The sequence below is a fragment of the Stegodyphus dumicola genome, chromosome 6 (assembly GCF_044657685.1).
Source record: "Stegodyphus dumicola isolate Sdum_Otavi_A_Nest chromosome 6, ASM4465768v1".
Taxonomy (NCBI): Eukaryota; Metazoa; Arthropoda; class Arachnida; order Araneae; family Eresidae; genus Stegodyphus; species Stegodyphus dumicola.
The window spans coordinates 95,468,918-95,493,827 of NC_140773.1; the positions used below are offsets into that span (position 1 = coordinate 95,468,918).

Sequence of the window (24,910 nt, forward strand, 5' to 3'; positions counted from 1 at the left end):
GACTTGCACACGCGGCTTTAAACAGTTTTATCATTGCGCCCATTGCTTTACACAATTTTATTCTACATTTGGTTTCTTAAAATGTTATTCATATTTTAGTCAAATATTTTATTTTTGAAATCGCAAGAATCAAATATCTTAAGATTAGAAAGTTTTAAATAAAAAAAAATGTACAAATACTAAATTTTACGCAAAAAATTATTTTTCTTCTCTCTTTCTTTTTTCTCTTGCTCTTTTTCGTTCTGCTTCATTCTTGCTCTTTTTCTTTAGGCATTCTGCAAGTACATTAAAAAGCATCCAACTTTTCGAAACATCTTGGTATTTCTGACAATCATTTTAAATAAAGTTATCCCCTTCCATTTCATAAAGGCGCACAAACGGCCGAGCGGTAAAGTCGCTGAACACTGGTAGTTGACTCCGGGTTTCGAATCCCGGTAAACGGGCTGGTTGCATGGGCGTTTTCGTGGATTTTTCTCATGTGTAAAGTGTATGCCAGCTGATTTCCCTTAGAAATTTCTTCACAAAGTCATCCTTCCTTTTAGGCAGTTAGCCCTGCTTTGCCGTAACTTAATAATCCAATTCAATCCATTTCATTAGAGCCTTTATCAGTCTTTAGAGGCTAAGCATTTTGAAGGTATGAGATAAAAAGAAAGACTGATTTCATCAAGAGGTTTTGGTTTATTTAATTATGACAAAGCACACTAGGGCTATCTGTCTGAGGGACGCCTTCGTGAAGGACTGTCTAAGGGAAACTGGCACGTATACGCGTTACACATGGAAAAAAAAAATCTTTAGGTGACATCCACATACATCACTGGATAAACTCCTGAATCTTCAAATAATTCGATTGAGAAATCATGGAATTCTTCGTTTATGATACGATATGATGTTCTATAACGTAATTTAAATTTATACAACTATATAGTCTAAAACCAGTCGCTCTTCACTTTAATCTGCAATGATATCATTTTTGTCTTTTCTGCTAACACAAGCTCAATTGATGGTAATTGCTGGTGTACACGTCCAAGTGTTTTCTCTTTGAACGCCCAAATTCTTTGAAGTATCCTGAAAGTATATTCAAAAGCATCCAACTTTTTGAAACATCTTGCTATGTCTGACAGCCAAATTTCCCTGCAAATTTTTGCTTACTTTTCTTCTTTCCTTCTACAGTTATTTTCAGTGCTCACGTAAGAAAATTAAGATTTTTCGATTGCTAGACTTCCATAAATTTTGCATTCTTGTCAATTTTCTTAAAATATCAAATACATGAATCGCTTTTCAGATGAAGACAGCTTTCCATTTTCTAGGCATTTTAACTATAAACACAGTTTAAAGCGAAGTCCAAAGGATAAATATTTTCATTAAAAGATTTTTTTTTCTAAATGACAAAGAATTAAAACAGTCCAGCAGTATTTACTGTGTACCACCGAGTGACCCGATTCATATATCGGCTGAAAGAATCTAAATCATATTAAAGATCATGTTTTTTTATACAATCTATAACGCGAGAGAAAAATTACCTTCTTAAAACATTCTTTCTAAGAGGATTAATATAAAAATTTATATTTATATATATTTTTTAAAGCTGGGACTTGAACCAAATTGTCAAACTTTTAAATTTTAATTTACATAATGGTTATAATTAAAGTTCCACTTTGAAATGGTCATAAAAGGAAAACTACCGAAACAAAAGTTATCACACTTGGGAATCGTGTAAAGGAGGTTACGGGAATTTATTATCCGCGGGAAAAAAAAGAGTTCAAAAACTCACCACCAGAGGAAAAATGGCGCTGTATGCAATATTTTTAAATGAAATAAGACATGAAAAAATCGGTTTAAAATGTGTTTAATCGTTTCCGAAACGTGTTACAAAGCATGTTCTATGTAGTGTCCAGTATTTTCCGAAAGCAAGTTAAATCCTGTTACTGCTTTCTCAACAGCAGCTCTTAGCATATCAGGGGGAATATTACGGACATTTCGGTGTATCGCATTTTTCATTTTTGCCAAATTGTTTAGATTTTCACCATAAACAGTGCTTTTGAGATAACCCCATATCCAAAAGTCACAGAGGTTGAGATTTGGTGGGAAAAGGGGAAGTGTCGGCTTATAAGACGTACATTCGTGAAATGTTGCCTAAGTAACTGTGAAACACATGTGAGGTGGGGCCCAGCCCTGCATAAAAATCGTAGCATCTAAAATGCCACGTTACTGCAGTGCATGTATCACGAAACATTTTAACATTGACTCTAAGCGATCTGCAATCACAGTGGTCTAGCTGTCGACTGCTATTCAGAGAAAAATGGTTCACTTATGAAATTAGTTGTCATTCCACACCAAACGGTGTGGAATGATTGCTATGCAGTCGAATGCAGTAGGAGAATGCAATGAACTAGGTAGATAACATGAGGGATTTCTTTGGCCCAAATCGATTAAAAGCGTTTTGAATCAGTATCTTCATGTTTTAGGACCGAATTCAGGCTTCAAAAATTACAAATTAGCGATTTGTAAGAAAACGATTTCCAGATTGTACGCACTTGTGCGAGTGATTTGCGATCTCATATTTTCTAATCGCTAATTCGTGGTTTTCACGTACGAACTTCTCCCTTACACGGAGACTTCTCCCTCGCACTCGACATTTATCGAATTTAACGCCTTTAAATGGTAATTTGCTTGTTTCGAAGTTTCTTAAGGGTATACAGCATATTAAACCCGTGTAACAAAAGGTTAAGTTAGATTCCGACCCATATTTCGTTTAACAATATTGCATACAGCGCCATTTTCGCCCTGGTGGTGAGGTTTCGAACTTTTTATCGCGGAAAATAAATTCCCATTACCTCCATTACACGGTTACCAAGCTTGATAACATTTGATCCAGTAGTTTTCCTTTTATCACCATTTCAAAGTGGAACTTTAATCATCCTGTATATTATTAAATTTTATATTGAAGCTATGCGTTATATGTATACCATGCGTAAGTTTTTCGCTTTTATGGAAAAAATAAAGAATCGAAGCGAATATACTTAGGATAATGGACCAAAACTGAAAAAAAAATTCCCCTCCCTCCGAAAATAATATATCGAAACTTCGACCTTAAATTTATTGGATTATCGAAATATTCAATTTGACTTATCTTCTAAGTCCTAGTTCCGACAAGAATTCCGTTAAAAATTCCGAATTACTGGAGCTGAAGTAAAAGGTTTAGTATATATTCACTGTATGTTAATAAAGTAATCAGAGTGTAATAAAAATAGATTATAGAATTTACGCTGATCCAACTTTTGGTCTGAATGCACAACATGTAAAGGAAGAGAAGGCTTGTAGAGATCTGTTTTTGACATGCCTCTAAATATAGATGTCATACTCCTTTTGTCTCTTCAATGTCAAAAAAACTTTCCTTTGAGAGACAACTTTAGTTTTGGGGAAAGGAAAAAAATCACAAGAAGAAAAATTTGAAGAACATGCAGGACGATTGAGTACACATAATTATTTTCGGAACATAAGCGGTTCTCCGATTGGTTATTGAACAATGAAAAGATGCATTGTCATGCAATACAAAACATTTGGAATACGTTTTCTGACTGAATAACGTAAGATTAAAAGTCATCTGCTTAATTCACAGCCATTTACAAGTCAGCTACTCGGGCAATTGCAGAATCGTTTTGATTCTGAGCTTGAAAGACAAACCTAATATCACTGGATTTAAACACTTCTTTCTATCTTCCGAAAACATTCCTTCTTTAGCTCATATTCCAAGAATATTAAGTGAATACAATTATTTCAAAAGAAATTGAATATTCATTTGCACCACGGCTTGGTAGTTTACTAACGAGTTAACAAAACTCTAATTCTCCTTTTTTGTCTAAGAATACAACAATATTTTAAATATTTACAAATTAAATATTAAATTGGAGCCTCACCAGTTGCCTAGCATTTGAAGATTGTTAAATACTAATTGTTTGTTGAGAAGTCTAACCCAGGCTTGCATGGTTGGTTTTCGTAGTTTTCTAGGTTCTCTTTACAAAGGTTCTCTATGAAAGCATCTTAACTAAATAGCTCCCATGTTCTTCTATGTTCAAATAACCATTTAAGCTAGTTTAAGCGCGACTTCCAAGTGAACTTACTGGCAAAACCCAAACACTCATTAAAAATCATGTAGCTTGCCAATCGGGAGTAACATGAAAATTACGGCGCCAATAATTGAATTGCTGTTACAGTACGCTGTTTCTAAACTTAGATGGTCATTCCTTAATTAAATATAATTGATTTGTAACTTCTACTAGAGCTGACGGTAAGTATTGAAGTGCAAATAAATAATATCGTGTGCATTCTTGAATAATATTAAATTAGAAACATTTGCATTCAGACAAAACTTTTTTTGAAATATTAGCGATTACTTTTTAAGAAGGATTTATTAATAACTGTTATAATTACTTATATTACTGATGATTAGAATTCAGTTCTTGACAATTACATTCTAAATTAGAATTTTATGGATGTAATGAAAATACGATACGCATAAAAATACATTTTAGGATAAAATATGAGTTGATTTTTATGTTTAAAAACTTCTTAAATTCATTTAATAAGCATCGTACCCTCGTTGTTAATTAAATCCAGAATTTGGGTGCCGTTTATATAATTATTCTTACTTGTCCACAGAACCTGCTGACCTATCCAGCGATTAAGTAGCTGCAGATCATTCCTACATAACCATTGAAATTGCATTAATTCGGTCTCTAGAGGGTTGTATGCTTATATCATAATTTGACTTTTATGAAAATTTTGAATAAAATGTCTAATTCTTTTGCAGGTATGCTTAGAAATACACCTACTTTAAGATGATGTTAAAACTTTTATAGGTTATAATTCAAAATTTTTTTTGAAAAACTTATAAAAATTATTTTAAAATAGAAATTTAAAAACATAGAACACAAAAATGGGTGAATTTTATTCGGAATGAACCTAAATTTCGAAATGTCAAAAGAAAAATAAAAAAAATTTAAGAAAAAAAAGAGATATTAATAAATATTTGCCAAATTCAAATAACATTGAGGAGCTAATATTTTAAAAACTACTGGAACGATTTTTACAAAACTTGGTATTCTGGCATAATCTGAATCGTAGAATCGAAATATTGGAAAAAATGGTATGTTATTTCAGAAAAATTCCGATTTTGTGTCAAAATATATATATTAGAATAGTACTATATATAAATCTAATATATATCCTATGTAGCGCTTTTGAGACATGAAAAACGCAGTTTGAATTTTGTCAGTCGGCCTAGTAGAACGGGAGCAGTGTACCTCAGAAATAAAGCGCATATATATAAGAAGTTTACTGTAGTCTGTTACAAAGCAATTTAAGCTATTTTTGAATATTACTAACAGAAAAATTGATAACAGCAAATATGAACTTTTTTTGATGTCACATACACTAAAGTTGTAGAGATTCAAAGTGGCCACTTTTAACAATTATACTTAGCTTGTAACACAGACAGACAGGCTGCGAATATGAATGCCACAGAAAAAGAAGCCCAGATAACCTCAGTCACGTATATCGTCTCGTATATTATCCCGTTGCTCCACTTTTTTTTTTTTTTTTTTTTTTTTTTTTTTTTTTTTTTTTTTTTTTTTTTGAGATTTTATGAATATTTAGCAAAGTCTCTGGAAAATCCTCCGTTCATTACTGTTGTTTGCCTACCGTGTATTTTTTGAATCACACACAATTCTTTCCAGCTCAAAGTTGTAACAAAATCTTACATTCCTCAGTAATGAGGTATTAAAATCTCTTTTCTGTCATATTTGCACATCACATACATTCTTATTTGTCCAGCAGATCTTTAAAATCCACTCATACTTCTCAAAGAGTTGTGGGAGTTTTGGCATTTCGTGTGCACCGCATTCTCAAACTATAGTACATGTACTACTAATGATGCATTGCATTATTTTTGGTGTTGCAATGTGTATACTTAAAATTTAAATGAATGCAAAATGACGTGCCTTTTGATACATATGCTGGTACATGATAGTACATAAATTTGTAATATAATTTATATAATACACAATTTGAAATATGAGTCTCTGCTGTACATTAATGCCTACCAGCCGCGGAACTAGAAACAAGAAAATGACTAATAAATGAGCAGACAATCAACATGGAAATTGTATCTTCGAATAATAAAATGTCCAATCAAGTGATCTTTAACTGTGTCTTTGCTATCAATATTAGAGAAAACGGTAAATATTATATTCAGTGGTCCCTTAAATTTTAAAATAAAGAATAGGGGGAGAAAATAAAGTTTGCTTAAACTGTTTAGTATTTTAATAAATGAAATTTTGCAAGATAATTTCTACAACGCAAAATGATTTTGTTTTCATTACGCAAATTTTGTTTCCTCTCAAAAGGAAAATAGCTGCCAACTTACCAGCTAGAAATACGTTTTTTAAGCCTCTAGAGCTAGTGGGCCACTGACAAATACACAGCTCCCTCATTTGTTTTTGTAAGTACGCCAGTAAATAGTGACGATATAATTAATAACGACACGCACGACCCAGTGTTAAATAGTTTAAAAAAGGAGATCCTATATTGGAGAATAAATTACGAAGTATTCTCTCTTCAGTTTGTTAAGATACATACTAAAGTTATGGCTTAAAAAACTCTTTCATGTATTCATTTCAGAGAATGAAATTTAAAGTAAGAGAGTTCTATTCCCTGTCTCAGCATACGTGCCTATATCATGGTTTAACGTTTAGTATTATAGTGATGACGATTAAAATTGTTATATCATGAAGTAAGCACGCAATAAAATTCGCACGAAATATATACGATATATAACAGGGGTAGCCAAGCTCTTTGATAGTCCGAGCCATTTTTCAAAATTTTAAATTTTTTGCAAGCCGCAATTAAATACGTTTTTAAAAGGTATGCAAAAAAAAAGGTATTAAAATATTTTTTGACAGAAATTATATTCATTGAAAACATATAAATAAAGGTACAAAATATGTGTATTGAATTAAATATTAAAAATTAAACACATTTATTTTACTTCTCTTTATAATTCTTTAAAATTTGGTGAATAATTGGAGACAATACTTCTCAGTAATTCTTTGAGACGCTGGTTAGTTAATACTGATCGGTGTTTGGATTTCACGAATTTTAAAATGGAATAAAATGATTCACATAAGTACGTTGTTCCGAATATTGAAATAATTCGACAAGCAGTCTTTTTTAATTCAGGATACTTCGATTCTGGCACAAATTTCCAAAATTCAGTAATCGGCGTCGATTTATGTTTTAATTGTAGAACTTCTTGATCTTCTTGCATCTCTGTTAATTCTAATTCTCCAGATGCTTTTTGTGTCATAATTCTATTGGAAATGGAAAACTCACCTTGAATTATGTTAATTTCAAATGGATTCAGAAAAAAATCAAGAGGCGATGGACGGAAATGAAATTTGTTACAACGTTGCACTTAGTCTTTCATATTTGTAATATGTAGACATTTTGAAACACATACGAAACGATAATAATTTTTAAAAATATAATAACACAAAAATGAAAAGGGAACTAGGGTACATTTATCGATAGCCATAAGTAATCCTTCAAAGAGCCGCATGTGGCTCGCGAGCCGCAGATTGACCACCCCTGATATTGTTATGAAGCTTACTTCACGGCACCATTGTTAAATAAGAAACTACTTGCCGTGAGAGGTTTCTACTTCCTCTTAGGGAGGAAACTAAACTCGTAAGAATTTTTCTAATTACCAAACTTTTAGTGATCGTATAGGTAAAACGGTAATGCATTTGCGTTGTGAAAAATGCATCCCGGGACCGCGCCGTGAGAGGATCGTAAACATAAGAAAAACATATACAAGATATATAGGAAAAACATATTAAATATATAAAGAAACATACTGTAATAGGTTTCCAGATTAAATATCAGTTTATTCGAATTCATCACCAATAAAATAAAATCTTATCCTCATCAGAGAGTCTAAAGGGAATTCTTCAATTTGTCATTTACTTTTTTTTTTTTTTTTTAACATTTAAATTCATATAAAAAAAAACTTTAGGTTTGTCTTGGTAATTTAGAAGGGGAAAGGGAAACAATTGAAAGCCTGTGAATTAAATTAAGATTCGACGTTGTTATTTTACATTCCAAGGAAATCGTTGAAACCTTACTTAAAGTTCAAACACAAAAAAATGACTTATCTGGTATGGACGTCTTGAAGTGGAGGACTCGTATTCTAATAAGCGTTGACGTCGGCGGGGCTCATTTTTTACGGTCACAAATGGAAGTTTCAGAAGACATCGTCCTGTCCTGGCACTATTGGCGAAACACACACGCAGGTAGCTGGTTTTCATAACGACGAAGCTATTTTAACTCTGGAAAACAGAATCAGGAGCACTGCTGCCCAGCACGGCTATCCGCCTGGTCTTGAAAGTCTTAAGTCAATCGCCCGGTTCAATTTCGCCTTTTAACCAGAACGCGGCAGGGGAGCACTTCGTAAATTACATCTTTTAGAACACTCAACCCAAGAGCAAGTTTCAAAAGTAACATCCACACAGTAAGTCTCGCACGAAAATGTCTTTCCAAGAGTAAGTGAGTAAAGTCTTTAAATCGTTCAGCAAATATTCATACCTCTTCAACCTCGCCTCTTAACCAAAACGCGGCCAGGGAGCATATATATTTGCCGCTCCCCGCCGGGAAACATCTCTCTTCGTAAATTACATCTTGTCTATCGCTTTCAAGCCAGTTTTCAAGAGTAACGTCCAAACATAAGTTCAGCAAACCCGTAAGTCTTGCCAAGTCTCGCACGAGAAGTGATTCAAAAAGGTCTTTCCAAGAGTAAGTGAGTTAAGTCTTTAAATCCTTCAGCAAATATTCATACCTCTTCAATCTCGCCTCTTAACCAAAACGCGGCCGGGGAGCATATTTGCCACTCCCCGCCGGGAAACATCTCTCTTCGTAAATTACATCTTTTTCAAGCAAGTTTCAAGAGTAACCTCCAAAAGTAAGTTCAGCAAACCAGTAAAGTGAATCAACTCAAATTTTCTTCGTCTCCTTCACAAACGCGGGCTCCCACTATGGCTTCAATTATCGCCCCCTTAATTTTGGCAAAATTTGCGTTTTCAACCCCTGAATGCGGAAATAAGGGTGATCGCGCATGCGCGCCCTTATTCACTAAGCCAACAACCGGACCCTCAATCGCCAAAAACCTGAATGACTTACATTGAAAGTCACGTAGCAACCTTTGACCTTTCTGTCACGTACTTCCTGTCTTAAGGTCAACTACACAATGAAATTCCTTCTAGAACATTCTAAAGGAAAAAGCGCGCGAAATCATGACTTAGCAAAAATTGCTTCCCTTTCCCTGCTTCTTTTCACAATGAATCAAAGCTTGTACAAAATTTGCAAATAAAGGAAAATAAATACTATTCTTTTAGACTAAATAATATTCCCAGAAGCATCTGTTTTTCCCCAAAATTAAAGCATTAAAGTAAATAATTAAGAATCAAATAAAATTAAAATTTCCATAAATCAGAAAATCATTCACCTAGTTTTTATAACGCTATCAGACAAATTCTCTACACAACAATATATAAGTTGCGGTTAGCATTTCAATGCATGTGACCAATACAAAAAAGATTAAGCAACATACAAATTCATACTGAAAAGCCGATTTCGCACATTTGCAAATTCCATCTCCTAGTTTTTTTTTTTTTTCTTTTTGTACTGCCGATCTTGTCATGCCTTGTATAAAAGTAAGGAACCAACACAGCCGTGTGTTAAAACTCTATAGCGAGAGAATCGTAGCTTAATGGGATTGTGCATTATCGTAATATGCAGCTGTTACTTATGTTGGTTGAGGTTCAGTAACTGTTATGAGAATTTGCAATTTGATGGATTCAAGAAGCCTCCGCAGAGTAACGGCTTTCAACTCAACGACTGCCTGTCACCAGTACCAGAAACTGAGAATATCTTGTTGACATCGATATTAGACATTGCGCAGCCACAGCATATAGCCTGGGTCAGAAATTTGGTATATTGTTATAAATTAATCTTTAGGTTTCGAATTAGATCGCTCGAAATTCTATAATTCGAACTGTACCATGAGTCAACATTGCTCGCGATGAATTAAATTAATTCGAATGTTAATAATTCTAGTCATTTCGCATTTTTGATTTCTTGAATTTGCTTGGAAATCCCTACAGATTTGGCTTATTGAAACTGAAATTTGTGTTTCCATAGTATAAAACAAATTACGGCTTCTTCGAGTTAATATCAGAAGTATTAAAAAGTGTTTAGTGAGAGTGAGTGGAAAAACATCAACTGCAGTGGATGTTTACACAATTTTAAAACGGTTGTAGGGTCGTTTAATAAATGCTTAAAATGTAAGCAGTATTTCTTTATATGTTCGATCTCACAGCTCCTTTTTCGGACTGTAAGTCTGCAACGGAATTTCTATGATAGATGGGCTGTCCTTAGAATTTTCATAAACACCGATTTCCATTCCCCTTCCACTACTTTCCAGAGTCCATCAATCGTGGAGGATTTGTTCTTGATTCCTTTAGATTAGAAGCACAATAGTCCATAAGTCACACCTCAGAGAATTTGCAGGAACACGTTGAAATGGTATATATGCATTACCTATATTAGTCTTCATTTTTTAAAGGAACGCAGTGCTGCAATTTTGAAGTATGGCTTGTCGGTTTGTCTTGATGAAGTTTCATTTTTTGAAAGACATTGGGATAAAGAAATGGAACTTATTCTTTAAATATTCGAGGTAAAACTTTCTCTTGATAAAAAAGTAAAGTTGATTTTAACATTTTTTCCAGTCATCTCATTTTTAACATCTCTTTTTAAAAGAATCCTGCGACAATCATAATCTCCTCATTGAAACTTTCTTCGGATTAACGGAATCAGATTTGTACAATTTTTTTTTCCTATTCATTTTTGTTAATAAATAGACCTTTTATTATTGAAGTCATTAAGGTTAACCCGTGCTTCATCAAAGGTCACAATGCATTTATTTTTATCTCTTTTTATTTATCGCCAGCTAGATGTCGCTGCAGGTGCGAAAAAAGTAGAATTTTGAAGGAGCGATGTCGAGACTATGTAGTGGGTGTGGCAAAAGATACCATTCGAGTCCGTACATAGTCCAGCTGGTGACTGCAGATACATGTGGTCTTGCAGTACCTTAATGGAATATTACATCATTACGCCGGAACTCGGTTCAACGTTCTTCCTTCATAGCAGCCACAACACGGACCAGCATCTCGCTGTGTATCTTACTGTCATGGGTTCTAACTTTTTCCAGACACTCTTTATTCATAGTATCACAGCAATCCCACCAGATACAAAGCATGATCGTTTTGTTAGTCAAATTCCGCTTGCTATTCAAACAGATTAGTGCAGGTCTGAACACGTCTGTCTTTATCTACTTGAGTCAGTTCAAACGGCACATAGCTATTGAACTTGTACGTCAATTTTATGCCATACATAGCACAACTAATGGACACGGCACTAACGTATAACTCCTTAGCAAGCTCTGGAGTGGTTGCATAATGATCTTCTTCTACAAGTTCTCGCAGGCGGGCCTCATTAACATCAGTAGGCAGGACAGAGTGCTATGTTTTTTTAATATCATAGTCCTTGTTAAGACCTTTTGGTACTAAACCTTTCCAAAGTCATATGATACAACTTTAATACCCAACAAGCTGTGCATATGATTTGGTGACATTCTGTAGCTAACATTTTGCAACAGAACTGAAAGTAAATTATGGTTCTAATCTGATAGCTTGATAGTTCCATTTCAGATACTATGTACTTAATGATAACTATATATTTTTACAAATTTTACAAAACAGTGTTATAAAAAAAGTGTCTTCCTTTTAAATGTCAAAAATCTTTTGAAAAAATGTGATTAAACAAGCCAATTCGAACTGTTTGCGCTGACGATATTTGGATATTTGCGGTGACTGGAAACTTTCGTTAAAACCCGATATTTTCTCTTCGAAAATCCTTAAAAAGTACACTTGAATCCACAGCTTGTTTATATGCGACAGTCGAAAGAAGAATAAATTTAAGAATAGCAGATGATATTTCTCATTTGAAATAATAAGCTGTTGCGAGATATAATTATTCTAAAAACATTTGCTTTTTTCAATTCTTTATCGAAATGGTTCTGAAAATGTGTAAACACCCTCTGCATGTTACTGGTAGAATATTATATGATAAATTATTGTAAACGAGGTAAAAGGGCATGATCAAAGTCAAATAAAGAGATCATAAAATTTTCTAAATTCGCATCTTAAGCATTATATGCAAAACAATGCAATTTTGTATATAACAGCAGCACTAACTTGAAGCATATTCGGGACAGACTGTCACCTAAGATGGCGATTTCCGGGGGCTCTCATTAAACTATTCTTACAAGCGACAATTAAATAAACAAAAATATCTTTCCGTTTGAAGTATTCATATAATTAATTTACACGGAGGCAAATTGTACGAATCGTCTAAAGTGCCGACAGCGCCTGTGCCAAGCCTGTGCAATATGATATCGGTTACTTAAGTGGAAAATATAATTCGGCAACGAAAATAATCGAATAATCTGTATCTCTTGTTTAATATGTAAAATGCAGAATATGGATGCATGCATAACAGTCTAATATAGATGCTCAAAATATAGAATTCATATTTTATTTATACATATTATAAATGATTTCTTAGTTTGTTAAGTGATATAAATTATTTTCCTATGTAAGCTCATTTCCAAAGCTGTTCATAATAGAATGAAATGACTTAGCAAACAAATTATAATCTGATTGCGAATGAGTAGAAAACTACTATCTGTTATTATTGATAAATAGGATAGCATGTAAAATTTTTCTTAACGACTTCCTAAAATCAACATAATAAAATAATTAAAAAATTAATTTAACTCTTTTTTTTGTATGGAAGATTTTTAAGTATTTTACAAGGCTGCTTATTAAAGAATGAGTAAATTCAAAATAGATTTAAAAATTCCTGGAATTGCAGTTAATATTCGTATTTAAATAAAAATGTTTAGGAAGGAAGGAAATAATATCGAAGAATTTAATGACTAACACACCTAACACCACCACATCGAAATTAAATAGACAAATAAGAAAGATAAAAAAAGCGAAAATAAGGGAAAAAAAACGCTTTTTAAAATATATTATGCGCGCTTTTTTATTTAATTTGATTTAATGTTTTTAGGTTGCTATAAAGTATTGATATAAAGTATTGTCTCTTTTAACTAGATTCTATAGTTTATCAATGATGCATAAGATTTCCTTTTTACCTTCCATTTTATGAAAACGTGGTATTCAAACTTAAGTAAATTGATTAAAAATCACTTTATATAGATTTCTTAATACCTGTAATAGGCACTACTTATGCAGTGATTGCCATTAATGATATAAATCGGAATTATTATTATATTAAATCCATTATAATAGATTATTTCAAAACAATATCTTCTGAGTAAATTTTCATCTTAATGTTATGATGAAATTTCGCAGTAACATGTAGTGTTTAAGCCTCTCTCTCTATTATATAAGAGGTTATATATATACATATATATATATATATGCATTCTCTATTCGTATAAAGCTATTTAAATTTAAATTAAAATTTTAATGAAATTTTAATTGCATATATAAAAGATTAATTATTGCTGCGAACTAATTTACCATATCATTTAAATGTATATATATATGTGTGTCTGTGTATTGAAAAAATTAGAAATATTTAAATCCAAGACACATTCAACCTAGACCTAGAATAAGGTGTTGGCAAAAATAAAAATAAAAGTATAATTTGTTTACAAAGGAAAGAAACTGCTGTGAATGAAACGTATCTAGCATTGAGATCAAAGTGCATACTGCAAAAATTGTTGCTAAAAACATAGTGTCGAAAAATTAAATAGTATCAAAAGGATGATACAAATAACACATAATTTGCATTTTTCGTGACACGGTCATCACAGGGTTGATGTATCGAGAGAAGCAAATGAATCAGCATGCTTCTGAATTGATAATGGCACCAAATTTAAAACTTAAACACTACAAATTAATTTGTGTCCTTATGAGTCCGACAAGTGCAGGCTGGAATAAGAAGAGCATATTTCTCAATTTCCTGTAAATCTAAACTCGGTAAAAATTCGATTAATTGCATAAAAACAGATAAAACTTTTTATTTGCTTGAAACAGATCACATGTGAGCAAATTAATTCTATAATTCAATATACAACCATCATATAAAACAATAAAGAGTAAAAAATAGTAAAAAGAGAGCATTTTAATTGTAGTAATTTTAGTCTGCAACAAATGAGTTATCCGTCTGAAAAAAAAAAAAAAAAAAAAAAATCTGAAAGGTTTCAGATTTTAACTGTCGCCCGAAAGAGTTTGTTAAGGTTTTTTACGCTCTCGCTATGCTCGCAATCTACCAGTTTGTTGTTACACTCACTACTACTAACCCATTCTTTTGTCTTTTTGTTATTAAGCATCATTTTCTTCGCACTTACGCCATCTACAATTCAACACCAAAATTACAAAAGTTTTAAAAGCACCATAGCAGCATGCGCTTAGAATTCTCCTTGTGGCGTAAAGTGTTGGCATACATTTTTCTGTTTTTTTTTCTTTTTTTTTTTTTTTCCAGTCTTTTCTCTGTTCATCATAACAGTATTCAGTTTTGTAACTAAAGTGGCTTTACAAAACTTTTTTTTGTCTTTTTAGTATTAACAAATTGTGTGTTTACGTTATCTATTAAGCCCACCAGCGGCCGAGCGGTAACGTCGCTGAACACTGGTAGTTCGGTCCGAGGTTCGAATCCCGCGAACGGGCTGACTGCATGGGTGTTTTCGTGGTTTTTTCCCCATGTGTAACGTGTATACGATCCAGTTTCCCTTAGAAAGTCCTCCACGAAGGCATCCCTTTCCTTAGGCAGATAGCCCTAGTGTGCTATGTCATAATTAAATACACCACCACAACTTTATCTATTAAATATCACTTTCTTGGCGCTTTCGACGTGTAAAATTCGATTTATTACCAAAATTCCAAAATATTTGAAAACAGCATATCTCTAGCATTTTCGATAGACAGTCTCGCGAGCTGGAGATAAAATGCTATTGCTATTTATGCTATTTCCACTGCTCAGTTTGAAATCGTTGAGTTTGTTAATCTAATAAGCATTAAAATTTTAGAAAATATGAAATGGATAATTAAACAAATTCGAAATTCAAAATTTGGGGTTCCAGGTGCCCATGTTCGGGTTGAGGACCATGTTATTCAAAATTTAATGGCTCTGAGTACCGTTGTTTTTTCTCAGTGAGAGAAATATATGTACATTCATGCAGATTTTTCACAGTTTAATTTGTTTAAATATAATTCGGGGCTGGCAACAATTTGAAAAGTGATAAACGCGTTTAAGTATTTCGACACAAAATGCTTTTCGATACTAATATCCTCATTCGTGATTAACGTCCCTTTAGGGTTAAAAAAGGGATGAACAATTATGTTGAATAAAATAAGTAAGGTAAAAATAATGTAGAACCTCTGCTAATACTATATGTGATCTTAACACTGGGCTGCACTAACGCTAACATGTGTTATGATACAAAATACGCTTAATTAGAATGGTAATGTTAAAATAAAAATAAACTTTCTAAACAAATGAACCCTTAATTACAAAACAAATGAATCCTTCAGAACAAAACTTAAAAATGTAACAGGGAAATTATAGATAGGAGTATATTTTAAAATTGTTGCTGTTTAGAATGCGCTATACCCTTCATCAATAAATTTATTTTATTTCTCTGCACTATATATTTAGAAATAATTTTTGTAATTTTTATGCATTTATGTACTTTCATGTCAGTGCTATATGCGTTATATTCACAACACTTTACTGCATTAACAAAGAGTTTTTATTTTGCACCTTGACTATCGCCAACTCTTTGCTACAGGTTGAATATATATTGGATTTATGTGTTTCTAATTTTTTCAATATATTACCAACAGTTATTGTAGCTCAAAGTATATAGTTCGATTCTAGTTTATGGGCTTCTTCATTCGTATTGCGAATATATAATTTTGCTCAAATTATAATATTCTTTTTTAAATATTTATATTATCTAAACAAATGCATAAATATATATCACAGTTGTAAGATTGAAATTCTTTTGAGGCCATCTTTAATTTTGTACAATAGAAATATTTCATTTTCTTATTTGGCAGCAGTAAATATTATACATTTTATTTCCTTTCCCAAAAAGATTTTAATCACAAGCATTTCTCTAAGGTTTAAAACTGCAATCTGAAGTATCAGACTGCCAAATCCCCCGCATCTTCTTCATTCTGTAACTACGGCATCTTCCTTATTGTTTTATTTTTTGTTTAACGTGCTAAATTGCATTCTTAAAGAAAATAAGAACTGGGTCTTGCAGAATACTTTAAATTAAAATTAATGAAATTCTACATTTTTCCGTGCGTAATTGTTTCCATGAGTTACTGATGGAAATAAAAATTTTATTTGCTGATTCTAATGAATCCGATATGTAAAAGTGCTAAAAGTAAACATTTTAATTTATAAAGAAAATGATAAAGTATGATTAATTTTCATCTTCAGAAGTATATGGCAAAGTGCATTTGATTCACTCAAGGTAGTGCAAATTAAAGTTGCACGATCTTGATATGTCGTTTAATAGAAATGTTAGATTTGGAAAACAGTTGTGTTTCCGAGTTATAATTTTATGGCATTTTATTTTGATACAATTGAAAGAGTTGGGGTTAGGAATAGATTCTTATTTTAATTAAATCTAGGTGAAATGTTAAATCCCTGCAGTAATGAAATAATAAATTAATGGCCATGAAATATACAAACCACGAAAATAATAGAAGCTACAGTATAAGATTATAACTAGGATTTATTTTCAGTAAGGAATAGTTTAGATTAGAGTAGAAAACGAATTAAATTTGCGACTTGAAGACAAAGCTATTTACAAACTTTTGTAGAAAGCATATATGAATCTGCACTCCAATTGCGACTTGAAACTTTTGATTCATTTTTCTCTTTCTCTCAGCATGTTTGCTCTCTTTCAAAACTTGCCATGTTAGAAAAATAATTTTTTTAAGAAAAAAACCATTATATTTAAAATCCATTTCAGATCTACTACTATTACAAAAGATCTAAGACAACAATAACGACAATTTCTCTTTGCATTTTCTCATACTTTATAATCTGAATACATAATAAAGTAATTTGAATTAAATAAATTTAAAATAATCTGCTAAAAATTGTCCTGATTTTGCTTTCATAAAGTCTTCCACATGATTGGGCATTGCTTTCATCAGTGCTTGACATATCTCACTAAACACATGATCATGGAATCACACTTTAATGACTTCTGGAAATCAGGAGATTTATTGCTGTAATACCTCTTAAGTTCGTTTCCCCCCCCTTTTTATTTATTTTTTTTATTTTTTATTATTGTGTGTGAACAATTCAACATAGGTTTTTATTTGGATTGAAGCGGAGCAATTTCCAGGCTGTCATGGATTTGATGTTTGTAGGAACTTTCTGTTACTCTACTGGATTTTCAGCACGGTGAGAGATTTTATAGAGAAATATCATTTCTACCTTGTCTGAAGTTTCTCAGGGATTTCATTACTTTCTTCAATACAGTTTCGAAATTTGTTTTTGAATTCAACATACCAATAATAATTACAAGTTGCCCGGTAACTATGGGCTGAAAAGCAATTATTGAAAAGTGCTTTTTCGTGTGTAACTCTCACCGAGAATCTTTAAATTTTTTTTAACAAAACAGGATACTTTTTAATAATAGTTTTACGCTTTATTCCGCAGTTTACAACTCTTCGTGTTTCAGTGTCTCGCGTGCCTTATAACGTCTAAAAATATCATTTACTGTCTCAACATTTACTTAACATGTCTTGGCAATCTCTCTGAGTCAAAGAAGCGTGTTGATTTAACATAACAATTTTACGTTTCCTTTTAGAAATATTATCCACTGTAGAATATAACGAAGATAATCACTTAGAATGAAAACAAAATATTTTGATTAAGAATTAGGGAAAAACATTAAAAACGTTTTTAAAATTATATTTTATATATAAAAGAACATGCATAAAAATTAGAAACATCAAACATAAAAAATGGAGGACCAGATAATTTTTTTTAAAAGTGTTGCCAATTGTAAAAATACAATATTTATAAAATTACCACTTTTCAGATCGATTAGCACGGCACGCTACTGTAAATAATATGTTCTGAAGCGAATGAAAAACGTGAAGATAGTAAATAAATTTTGTTAGAGTAGTATATAGTATTTGAGTTAAATAACTCGCTAAATAATGTTTATTCGAGGCATTAAGGCAACATGAATCAGAATAATATTCGCTACTAGTTCAAATAATACTAGTTCAAAGGTTTGAAAATAGAACTTTCTTCTTCAGCTGCAGAAGCTCAAATGACGTTGAAACTAGTCCTGAAAAATTTACGAATACTACGCTGATTTTTGTTGAACACTTATAATACTATAGTGTCTTAAAAGAAAACTCGTTTTCTAAACTGCTTTAAAGAATGCTTATGAGTAGTAATATCAATTATATAATTGAAAACCATTACATCTTGTGCATATTTACAATTTCAGATGAAACAACACCATTTTGATCGATATATGCTTTTAATTAACAAATTAAAAAAAGGAAGACAACCTCAATAAAACTCCTCATTTTTATTATTGCTAATTACAATGCAATATTAAATTTTTGCATAGCAAAAATAGGAAAATTATAATCATTTTTGGATACTAATTTAAATCCAACATGAGCTAGAATTTGTTACCGTAATAAAAACATAACATTGTTGAGACCCCGGGTTCTGGTTGTATTTGTCCAAGTACCATTGAGCGAATTCCACATGTCGAGGATACTTTTCAAACTGCTATGACTAGACCCGTTGTAAATGATATGGATGTAAAGGGATAACTATGTAATGCGGGCCTTACATTGGATTGAGATCCTACAATATCACAAGCAATGGTTCCTGTGCTTGTACCAGGAGCTTTCTCCACTTAACGCAGTATCTGCTCTTAAGGCAGGTGTGCGTGCCATTCGTGGCTTCTCTGTGTCAAGTTTGCTCTTGAAGAATGCTCTGTGTTCACTCAGGTTACGGTGTAAATTCGCAAGCATTTAGTAATTCGGTGCACAGTCTGTTCAGGTACCGTTTGGCATACAACTGTGTTGCAGGCCTTCTGTTGCAGTGAACTTCACTACACACAATGTGCATGTCCGCCATTTCCGTATTCTTAAGTTGTCCTATGCTCTCCATATGAAATCAGAAGTCGAAATGGCTAACGCTGCATTCCAGCTATAGTTCTGGTGAACAAAGCCCTCAAGCAGATTACCAGCGCCCTCAAACGGGTAAAACTGTAGATGGCATGAAGCAGCCACGTAGCCATAAAACTTCGGAAAGCTTCATTATCAGGAAGGTTATTTTAAGCTTATGGTCTTTAAATGCCAATTTGCGATTATGATGTATTCATATTTTCTATCCTAACACCTCTGCGAGTGGCTGTCGATAGTTTCCCTCTGACAGCTCCTAATATCCTCCCATTCTCATTAGGACTGAATTTACGACTTTGCTTTGTTATAGGATTCTGAGTCGTCTACGTGTACCTCATCACTTCTAGAAGTTAGTTCCTCTAATTTTGAATCACTTTGTATATAAAAACTATTCGAAAAATAAACATTCGTTCATAAGGCGAAATGAAATTTTAATCTTTAGCCTAAAAACTAAAGTAGAGGAAAAAAGGACAGTTCTGGCTCAGGGAGCACAGGGAGCGGGATTTGAGGGAGCTCCCGAGAACGAATGGCCAGCCGTGGGATGGAGGCTTATCTGAAAATCGGGACAGGGAGCCTTATACAGTAGTATTAATTGCTACGTCACAGAAAAAAGACGTGTGCTTAGGTTTTTATTAATTTGTTGATTTAGACATTTAGTAATTATATGATAATGTGTTAACTTACTTACTTATATTGAGTTCTTGAAAAATTTATCAGGCTGGTGATTTAAGTGACTGATACAATTATTTTCTTTAAACAGAAATTACTGCATAATAAAATGTTTCCTTCACAGTATAACCTCTTTCGAAGATCATTATTTTCTTACTTGTATTTATCCTATGACTGAATAACTGCAAAACTGCTACATGTCATCACAATTTAATAAGAGATTATATTTTGATTTATCGGAGGTGATTTCGCTTCGTTAATAAATTTTCAGCATTTGTGTTTTTTCTTCGTATTCCAACTGTTTGACTACCTATATGATGATTATTTCTTAGGTACCCTGAACGATGATTATTTTCGAATTTAATGATTGAGTGATCCTATACACTCAGAATTTTACCTTATTTCTTAAATGTTCTGTTCATAATGTCAGATATAATTTCCGTAATATTAATTACATTACTCATTTTTATTATTAATTAATTTTACCCAGAGTTTTTTCAGACTTGTTAGCCAATACTTTTAACTTATTTGTTATATTTTATGAGTGTAATTACTAAAACACGCGTTTTCGTGTATTATATTAATCAATGTTAGATGTAATTTTTAACTTTTTTCCTTCTTTTTAACGTTAGTGATTTTCAACATATTCTGTATTTTAACTTACTTCCTATATTTTCTGATCATATAGATGTCCTGTATTTAATTTTAGATGTAACATTTTTAGCTTGTTTTGAACATTTTAACCTTCATTATATTTAATATACTCTAATTTTTAACCAATTTATATTTTCCCACTATATACGAGACGTTTACTTAAAGTCTTTCATACATTTTAACCTTCAAAATTTCCAATATAGTCCTAAATTTAACATAATACCTACATTTTCCTACTATATACGTGACTTTTACTTGATGTCTTTCATACATTTTAACCATCGAAATTTCCAATATAGTCCTAATTTTAACATAATTCCTATATTTTCAGATCATATACTTTTATTTAATTTCAGGCGTAAATTTTAACTTCTTTTCTATATTTTAACGTTTTTAGTTTCGAACATACTCTGAATTTTAACAAACTTGCTATATTTTCACACTATGTACATGATTTTAATTTAATTTATAGCTACTTTCATACGTTTTAACCTTCGTAATTTCAAATATGCTTTTAATTTTAGTTTAAATCCTATATTTTCTGACCATATATATGAATTAATTTTTATTTTAGATGTTATTTTTAATTTGTTTCGTACATTTTAAACCTTTGTAATTTTTAAAGGACTAAAATTTTGAACTTGTTTATTACATTTTCCTACCATATACCTGACTTATTTAATTCTAGATGTAAATTTTAATTCCTTTTCAATTTTTTTATCGTTTTTAGTTTCCAACATACTAAGAATTTTAACTAATTTGTTATATTTTCACATGACTTTAATTTGTAACGACTTTCATACGTTTCAACTTTCCTAATTTCAAACAGGCTCTAATTTCTAGCTTAATCCCTCTAGTTTCTTACCATATATATGGGCTTTATTTAATTTTAGATGTTATTTTTAATTTGTTTCGTACATTTTATACCTTTCGTAATTTTTAAAGTACCCTAATGTTGTACTTGTTTATTACATTTTCCTACCATACGCATGAACTTTAGTTAATTTAAGATGTAATTTTTGCATTTTTCTGACACTGGTTTTCTTTCTAGTTTCCAAAATACTCGAAAGTTTAACTCTGTTTTATAATTTTTGATTGTAATTGCGATTCTGATTTTAGTATTTCAGCTAAATTAACATGCTTAAATTTCTTAAACATAGAGATGGATTTCAATTAAGCATTTTATTTTACAACCTTTAACTGTCATTCATAAGCAATTCGTTGAATAGCCCTTACTTGGTCCATATTTTATAGTACTATTTTAATTTGCCAATTCTACAATTTATCATTCTGTACTACTCTTACCATGACTGATCCTACTATTTTACTTCATTATTAACTTCATTCGCATTTTCAAACTTTATAATTTCCTGCATATTCTGGTATTTCCTTTTAATTCTTAATACGCTTTATATCTGAATATATGTTTTTAAGCTCTTCCATGTTACCAATGTTCAGTTTTGAATTTTGATTCTCATTAAGCTAGTTTGATAGATTCCGAATTTTTAGAATGATATGTCAACTTTCATCCATAATTTTAGAACCCTATTCATTCTTTCATGTACTCATACAAAATTATTTCTTATCAGTTTGAACGCTCAGTACGTTTTAATTCATTAATTTGTACTACTTGAGTGCATCCTACATCACTTTAAATGTCTCCACTATGCAAATTTTCACTTTATTACCTTTTCCTACACCAAGTACGGATATTTATGCCTTTTCCTTTATGAACTCTCATGTGAAATTGATGAAATTTGACGTTACATGTATAAACGAAATTTTTAAGATAAACATTTCCAATATCGAATAAGAGATGTATGACTATCTATTTTACCCATTGGTTACAATTTCATCTCTTGAAAGTTTGTTTTATTGATATACATTTATTTCTAAGGCATAGTGTTAACATATTCTTTTTAATTCAGTCCAGTTCCAACTAAATTCACTAGGCAATTTCATATATAGACTATTATTTTTTTTTTATTTCTTAGACTAAAATGTTCTTTCTCAATTATCAGTTTGCATAAATTTATTTAGCAATTTATTTGCTTATGAACGAAATATTGTGAAGTACTGCCATACCTTTACACAACATATATCTTTATTAATGTACGGTCCACTCCCGATTATCCGCGGAATTGGGTGGCGCGGCCGTCGCGGATAACAAAAATCACGGATAATCCGAAAAAAAGCTGAAAACGGGTATAGCAAAAGAAGAAACAGGTATTCCAACTTTCAAAAATCGTTTTATATACAATAAAATGTAAAATAAACAGCAGAAAATGTTTAACTAACGCTTAATATTTTAGTATATCACTCAAAACTAACCTAAAATGCATTTTGTTAATGAAAACAGAAAAGTGCTTTGTATACTTACTAGAGACGTCAAGGATACACAGAAAAATTAATACATATGTACTGTTTTAATACTGTAATGTATTATGTAATTACAAAAGCATAACTGTAAAACTACACCTTTTTGAAGAAATCAGTCATTTGTGTTTGCTTTTTGCTTTGGAAGCATTTTCTCTTGATCCGGATGGCATTTTTCGTAGCATAAGTTTCTCGGCGTACTTCGCGTCGTCTTGTTCTTCCAAATAGCTCAGCAATCCGTCGACTTGTTGTAAAGCCGCTTCGTGAGTCTTCCGCATCTGCACAATGGGCTCCTCTTAGCCTTCACTTCGCTGTCCTTCATTCTCGGTCTCTCCCCTTGCTTTCTTCACAATTTCGTCATCTGTCAAACGTTCGACGCCAAGTTCGTTGACGTCACACTCCAACTACTCGTTAATGTTTTCTGCATCAACATTCTCACCACCCGGAACTGTTTTCACCATATCGGCACGAGTTGCCGTGGGCGTGTCTACATTTTCATTCTCTTCTTCACAACTGAAAGGGGTTAGGTTTTTGTTGGCTTCAACATTAGGCATGAGTTTTCTCCATGATTTTATGAGGGTTGACGGTTTCACTGAGTCCCATGCAGATGCAATCGTAGATGCTGTCCAAGATTATGTAATGTTTCCAAAACTCTTTCAGATTATAACCTTCTTTAATTTTGGTCAATAGCAGCTTGGTTCCGTATGTTCTCTTCATTGTTGCAACGAATCTTTGTTCCATGGGTTGGATTAGCGCAGTAACGTTTGGGGGGGGGGGAGAAACGTTGCAAAAATGTGTCAATCAAAAGACTTCAGTATGCTTGTTGCTGGCTGAGGAGGTGCGTTGTCGATCAAGAGCACATCTTCTTCAGGCAGGTTTTTCGATTAAGATGCTTACGCACTTCAAGAACAAAGATTTTTTCGAACCATTCTTGAAAAATTTTTCGGTTCATCCATCCTTCTTTTTTTTTTTTTTTTTTTTTTTTTTTTTTTGGTTAAAGTAATCAACGGGCAAATTTTCTATCCTTGTGCCTTTGAAAGATCTCGGTTTTTTTGACTTTCTAATGATAACAAGTCTATGTTTATGTCCACCGGTAGCGTTCCTGCAAGACATAATAGTGATCCTTTCCTTGCTGCTTTTAGGACCCGCCCCTTTACTTTCATTTTCAAATGCTAAAGTGAGAGTGGGAAGCCATTTTCACAAAAGTCCCGATTCGTGGGCATTGTAAATTTGTTTAAAAGATAGCGGTTCTTTTAAAACAAATTCTTCAAAGTCATGGTGGAAATCGTCGGCTGCTTGTTGGTCATCACTAAGTTTCTTTCCATGAAGTCCAATTTCTCGAATTCCATGTCGCTGCTTAAAACGAGTCAACCAGCCAGAAGACGCATCAAAATTTCCTTTCAGGCCTAACAACTCAAAAAAGGTTTTTGCCTTAGCCGCAATGATATTACCATTTACAGGAGTACCCTCTTTTCGAACTTGAGCTAACCACTTTGTCAATGCCGTGTCTAGCTCATCAAAGGTAGAACCCTTCATAGTTTTTCGCGTTTTCATTTCGAAAGCACTGTCCGACATTGATGCAAAGTTCACCAGTTTGTCTTTTTGCTTTAGAATGTCACGCACTGTTGTTTCCGCGATTCTGTAATCCAATTCCATCTTCTGCCTTGTAGCTCGGTTTGTTGCTTTGGAAATTAATTCTAGTTTTTGCGCAATCGTCAACACAACCTTCTTTCGTTTTCCTGACATTTTAAATCGGTAACGAAAACCACAAAACTTAAAAGCACAAGCACTGAATACAATAAAAGATAAGAAATTAACTC

General features: G+C 32.3%; 1 protein-coding gene across 1 annotated transcript in view; it reads left to right on the top strand.

Moving 5' to 3' along the window:
* LOC118204123 (UPAR/Ly6 domain-containing protein qvr-like) overlaps positions 1-24,910 on the top strand; it is a 392,218-nt gene that overhangs the window by 286,476 nt on the left and 80,832 nt on the right. The gene's annotated exons all lie outside the window — the stretch shown is intronic.